The 6,757-nt window shown below is 34.5% G+C and overlaps 1 pseudogene; it reads right to left on the bottom strand.

The window, feature by feature from the left end:
* Nucleotides 1–3,147: 3,147 nt before the first annotated feature.
* On the bottom strand, nucleotides 3,148–4,181 carry LOC127669269 (olfactory receptor 14J1-like; annotated as a pseudogene).
* Between the last annotated feature and the right edge of the window lie 2,576 nt (nucleotides 4,182–6,757).

The following is a 6,757-nucleotide window of genomic DNA, read 5'->3' as shown; positions in this document are numbered from 1 at the left end:
ACGGTGTCAGGGATGGGTTCCATCTTGTCCAATGTTTGGTTACTCTCACAAAGTAACCACTTATGTGCCACCATTTTATTAATGTATCTTACATATATTTCACTATTGTAGGTAGAAAGGCTTGTGTCTGGGTTACCATTTACCTAACTTCTCTGGAAACTCTTCGGTGTACTTTTTAGTACCACAAACATCAAAACTATTAAATTAACCCGTTCCTGTTACTGGAAGACCCATTAGGGGATGAGAGATAAATTCTGTCTCCACTGTTGTCAGTTTTATTGGTTGCCTTCATACATGTATATATTTCAGGAAGCTTGTACTGTATTAAGTTTCCATCCCACTCCTCAGATGATGCAGACATTTATCTGTACTTTCTTGCATTTCCTGACTCAACTTCCTTTTCTCTTTTTCTGTGTGTTTGATATGCCTGTCGTAGTTCTTACCATATATACCCATAACTATGTATTGTGTTTTCCATTCTTAGGTAGATACAAGTCTTATTTGCTTACTCTATACCTAACTTCTATGGCTATGAAGACTGTAGCTAGATTATCAATGACTTAACCGGCAGCATCCAAATACAAGTGAATATATACCATACCAAATTTATTTCTTCCTCTTGTGTTTGATACTATTGTCCCAGTGCCTGCCATATACATCTATAACTATCTATTGTATTTTCCATTCTTAGGTAGATAAACTCCCTAGTCCCTAACTGTATATGCCTAACTTCTATGCCTATGTAGACTGTAGCTGGAATATCAATGATTTAACAGGTAGCATCTAAATACAAGTGAATATATAGCATACCAAATTTATACTTGGGGGATCTGGATTACATTACTCAGAATGATTTTTCCTAAATATTTTCATTTTATTGACTGAGAAATATTCTATTGTGTAAATGTACCGCATTGTCTTCATCCATTCATCCATTGACAATTATCAAGGCCATTTCAAATTTCTAGGTGTTATGAATAGAGTTTCAGTGAACATGTGTGTGCAACAATCTCTGTAGTAGGATTAAATTCCTTTGTGTATGCACATGAGTTGTATAGTGGGATCCTGAGAAATATCTAGTTCCAACTTCCCAAGGAACACCCACAGTGATTTTTGTAGTAGCTGTAAAGTTTTACTCCTATAAAGGGGATGGATATCCCCTTTACTGTAAATCCTAGCCAGCATGAGATTTCAGGTCTGTTACCTGTGCATATTTTGCCTTGAATATATCCTACTTAGACACAGCAACAGATTAACAACTAATGATGAAACAGTAAATCACATGGAATTAAGTTATAAGTACCACATGCTTGTATTTGTAGACACTGTTAAAGAAAATAAAGTGTACTGGAAACAAGTATAGCAGAAATGCTATAATGGGTGCAATAATAAGATTGCCAGATGATTGACATAAAAGTACTTTATATGTTACTGATATTCAATTTAATCTTATGGTCAGGATGCACAATTTCATCTCTCACAAAAGGGTACAGCCTAAGTCTTGTGATATTTATGTAAGAAAAAGTACTGTGCACACTAATTCTCCTGAGCTCAGACTGTCATAAAAGGATCCTGCCCAAGTGTTTGCCCAAGGCAGTGTTTGTGCATGTTCATGTTCTCTGAAGGATAACCACTCAAAAGCAAAGCTTCAAGTAGGAAAAAATTAAGAAGAGAGATATCCTCAAAGCAATAAATGAATAACACAAAAAACATACAATTAGAAATTATAAGACAACTTTTATAACCAAGAAGGCAAGATACAGAATGCATAGGGAAAGAGGAAAAGAGCAACTGCAGAGACAGCAGAAGGCACAGGCAGACTTCTTACCATGGGACAGAACAGGTCCTTTCTTAATAGCAATGCAGGTTTAGTCTTATGAAAGAGTACAAATCCTTCTTACAGACTTGTGTTAAATTCATTTGTAAGTAAAATGGTAGAAGCTTTGTCCTCTCTATGCAATAATATGCTCATTTTTCATCCAGAATGAGTGAGTTATTTCTGCATTGATGCTTTGTCTTTTGCTCCAAATGCATATGTAAGTATGTGTCTGTTAAGAATGTAATTATGAGAATGAATGTAAGCTGGGCCTAGAATGTAGATTTAAGAAATTTGTATGCATGAATCTGTATATGAATTTATGTGCATTTAATTCATATTTGCTAGTGTAAAAGTTCTTTTCCTTCTGCAAGAGTGATTCTTTTCACCTGGTTCAATAGAAGTTTAACTGTTCCAAACTTCCCTCTAGCCTGATAAGCAAGAGGTATTTGGATACAAGAGAAAAGGCTCTAGCAATTAATTCATTACTTAATCCCCACTGTTAGGCTACAGGCATTAATCACCTAAGCTTTTAACTCTCAGAAAGAGCTAGAAAGTTTTTAAGACTTTTTAGAAGCTATCAACAAACATTGAGCATAGTTAGTGAGCTAGAACATCTGGAGACCATCAGTCTTTAAAGCTACACTTGAGTCTGTCTCTGTATCTCCTTTCAATACACTACAGCATGGGAGGTTCCTGGCATACTTTGACTCAATAAATCTATTCTTTAAAGTTATAAAGAATAAACTTGAATTGTTATTATTCTTTATAATAATATTGAAGATATTTATAAATGCAAGAGACAGTATATATAGATAAATTTTAATATGCATTGAAAACTACTTTAGGAAAAGTACAACTGTAATATCATGCATGTTTACCTAGTGATATCATATACATTTATACCAATATCTATATTGATAGTTAAAATGAGTTTAAAATAAAAATTCAAAAATAAATGGTTGACTTAAAAATTATTAGTTGGTGAGTGAAAATGGGGTTAAGAGTATTACTTTCATTCTTTTTATTATTGTAATATTGTCTCTTTAAAAGCATTATGAAAAATATACTGAGAATGTCAGTGTGTGTTTCTGTGTGTTTCTGTGTGGATGCATTAGCAGATAAGTGGTGAATCTATTACAAGGCTTTTAATATTTTTATTAATTTGAAGAAAGAACAGTTTTTATATTAAAATGCAAAGAAATAAGACATTGTACTTCCTTAAGGATGAGTGTTATATAATGTAGTTTATCTATAGAAAAAAACCCCAAACATCGTCCTTCATTAACATTACAGTTTATAGAAATCCTATCCTTTATATAAACGAACAGTCAGTAGCAACAAGGCAAAATGATTCTAACAGTGAATTTTGTACTCAAGAGTAACTTCCCTACAACACTCTTTATGGTCTCATTTCTCAGACTATAAATAACAGGGTTGATTGTTGGAGGTAGTACTGTGTAAAAGATAGATAATAAGGACTCCAAAGCAGTTGGAGAGTCTGAGGTTGGGTTTAGATATGCAAAGGTTCCTGTAGAAAGAAACAATGAAACAACAAAAAGATGGGGCAGGCAAGTAAAGAAGACCTTAGACCTGCTTTCAGCAGAGGGCATCCTGAGAACTGTGGAAAGTATGTGGACATAGGAGATGACAATCCCAATAAAGCAAAGGCCATTACAGACAAAAAATTGACCACTCCCATTGTTACAAGTTGATCATTAGAGCAGGAGAGCTTGAGCAACTGGGGTACATCACAGAATAACTGGTGAATTATTTTGGCCCTACAGAATCTGATAAAGGATATGGTTGCTATATACAGGGTTCCTAGAATGCCAGTGCTTAGCCATACTCCTGTCACAGCCCATGTACACTTTTTGGGACACATGATGACCTCATAGTGGAGTGGAAGGCAAACAGCCACATAACAATCATATGACATCACTGTGAGAATGGCCACCTCACCCCAGGCAAAAGCTTCAAAGAAAAAAATCTGCAGCATGCACTGTCCATATGAAATATAGCCACTTCCTGCCAGTAAACTGTCAACATACTGGAGAACTGTGACAAAGAGGGATGAGAGGTCCAGAATGGAAAGGTGCTTCAGAAAGTAATACATTGGCGAGTGGAGCTGTGGATGCAGTGATGTGATGGTGATAATTATGAAGTTACCTGCTGACCCGAATATGTATGTCACCAAGAAGAACAAAGCATGCAAGATCTGCAGGTCATGGTTGTCAGAGAAACCCAGGAGGAGAAATCTGTTCATTGTGGTTATATTTTCCATAATTATTTTGGTTACAGAAGTTGTCTTAGGAGCTGGAGAATAGAATAATATATTAAATGCAGTAGAAAGACCCTTAGGCATTATTTATCAAAATTTATTTTAATAATTGCTGTATATACTATATTATATTCTATCTAGATCTATTATCTCTGTATTTATCTATCATCTATCTATACTGTACTTGTTGATAAACATAAGTGAGAGCTCATTTTTCTCATCTCCATAGATCTCACACTATCCACTCATAAAGCAGTAGTTACAGGTACATGTACATGTGGTCCATCAAGGAATGGTAACATGTACTGTGTTCTCTCAAGGAATGTGGTTGTGTTTGCTCCATGAAAAAGCACTGTCCCACGCCCACAGTTGAAACCCATTGATTTTCTTTAAGTCATCAATAAACACACAGTGATAGACTATGGATGAGAAGTTTTTGAACATAGAATTAAATAACATTGTGGCAAATGAAATGGGCATTTATAAGAAATATACCAGAAATTAAAATATGTTTGGGTGTCCACTAGAAACAGCTATTCTCTCTTAGTGAACAAAACTGTTGCTGCAAGAGGTTATTGGTCATATCAAGTGTAAAAATGATAGTTTTACTGCTCTTAAATTACCATGTGGGTATTATTGAAATCAAGAACAAAAACACTTGTACAAGGCTAATATTCACATCCCACTCTCAATTTGCATACCCTACTTCATTTTAAGGAGTGTTTTAGAGCTCAAATTGTTTCCCTTTGAATTCTGTTTTTATTTCACTCCAGCCTGTACTACTAACCTCAGGTGTAGCCATCAAACAGTTATTAGCAATTATCATAAGCAAAGACAATTGCAAAGATAGATGGTGATTTGAGGTAGTTTAAGATGTGGAAGAAAATGGCCAGTATCCAATAAAAGACTGTAAATTTAAAGTCATTTATGTTTCAGATAGAAGCCGTGTTTTAGTTCATTGTCCTTTGTTTTGATATTTGAGGGATTAAAAATAATCCATCCTTCTTCCCTTGCAAGATGAATGTTGGTGTTTGATGACAGATGAGAATTTAATGGTGTGTCAGCTTCCTGCATGTTTTTTTTTTTCCACTAGTGAGTTTTGTGCAACGAATGAAAATATGCTCTGTTGGTCTTTTGAAGTTTTAGTGCTGTGAAATATCATCAGATACATTTTTTATCTACCTAAAAAATGTGTGCTTACAAATGTAATTACAGAATAAAATTTGAGGTCATCCTTTTCAGTCTTGAGGCATTTTACATTAAGTGACATCTCTCTTGTGACAGAACAAACTCACTCCACCTCCCTCACACCTCTTTTGTAAGAATGAACTTGATCCAAATAATCCCAAACATACATTCAATTATTTGATAGGACATTGTAATTTGATTGTAATTAAAGTGGTCCTAGAGCCAATCATGACATGATAATTTAAACCACTGTGATCTCCATGGGAAGATCCTCCATCTATAGGGGGAAAAATCACTGTTAAATAAACTAAATAACTTTGTATCATCTGGTACAACTTTTGTGTTTGAAAGTCTTTTGTCTCCTACTCTATGTATCTCAGTAATAACTTGAATCTTTCTAGAATATCCTCTTACTGTTTGATTTCTTCAACACCTCATATACACAAAAGAAATCAGAACAAATCTCCCTTATGTTTCTCACAGTTTTCATCTTTTCGGATTCTTTGCTTTGATAGCGTCTTTCTTTGAGGTTGGTCAAATGATAAACATATTTATAATTATTGTTCATAATTTATTTTACATTGGTTCACTTAAATTAACATTTTAATCTGACAAACATAACTGGTTCATTTAATATTAAACTTTTAATTTGTTATGTGAATCCAGCACTAAGAGCTAAGAAATCTGAGTAATGCTGATCATTCCTACATATGAGACAGGAGGCATATTTGACTCCTTCCTAAAACAGGACTCCCTTGATTTATACAGGTAGTTTTATCAGCTTGGAGCTAAATATTTTAATAGTAAAATTTTAAGGGTTAGTAACTTAAATAGCAATATTGAGGTTGAGTTGTAAAAATGTACACATCTCAAAACAGACACAGGTACAGAGTAACAATCACATTGAGCTTGTCTACCTTGTGCTGTCTCTGTTGTTGACATCTGAGAGCTTTGAAGAAGTGCTTTAACTGTTTACAGAAATGTCACATATGCAGAAATGTAACATGTTAACTTTTCTCATTCACTAGTCTTCTCACATGATCTCTTATTATGTTTACATGAATTTTAGAAACCTGTTTATTTTCAGTAAGGCGTCCTTGCTTCCTTGTTATAATGATAATCTTGATTTTCCAAACTATTGCAAGGTTGTGATAGAATTTCCATAAAATACTTGTTTCCTCATCCATATTGGCCAAACTTACTCCAGGATGTCTTGTGTGAGTAGCTCTTCAAGCTGATCTGCACTTTCTGACAGTTCTTGTTTGCAATTGCAAATTTTTAAACCTTATTATATCCCTAGAGAACAATTGTGGTGAGCTGTCTTCTTGAGGAAATGGGGTGGACTTAGAGGTGTACTTTCCTTTGAAATGGAAGTTTGTACTTAGACCAAGCTAGTTCATTTACTTTGACTCCATGTCACCTGGGACATAGAGTCACTAAAATTTCCAAACAGCTGTTGAAGGATTTTGTGA

This window comes from Apodemus sylvaticus, chromosome 19 (genome assembly GCF_947179515.1).
Source record: "Apodemus sylvaticus chromosome 19, mApoSyl1.1, whole genome shotgun sequence".
Classification (NCBI taxonomy): Eukaryota; Metazoa; Chordata; class Mammalia; order Rodentia; family Muridae; genus Apodemus; species Apodemus sylvaticus.
Note: the sequence above shows the minus strand (reverse complement) of the source record. Positions and strands in the feature narration are given on the sequence as shown.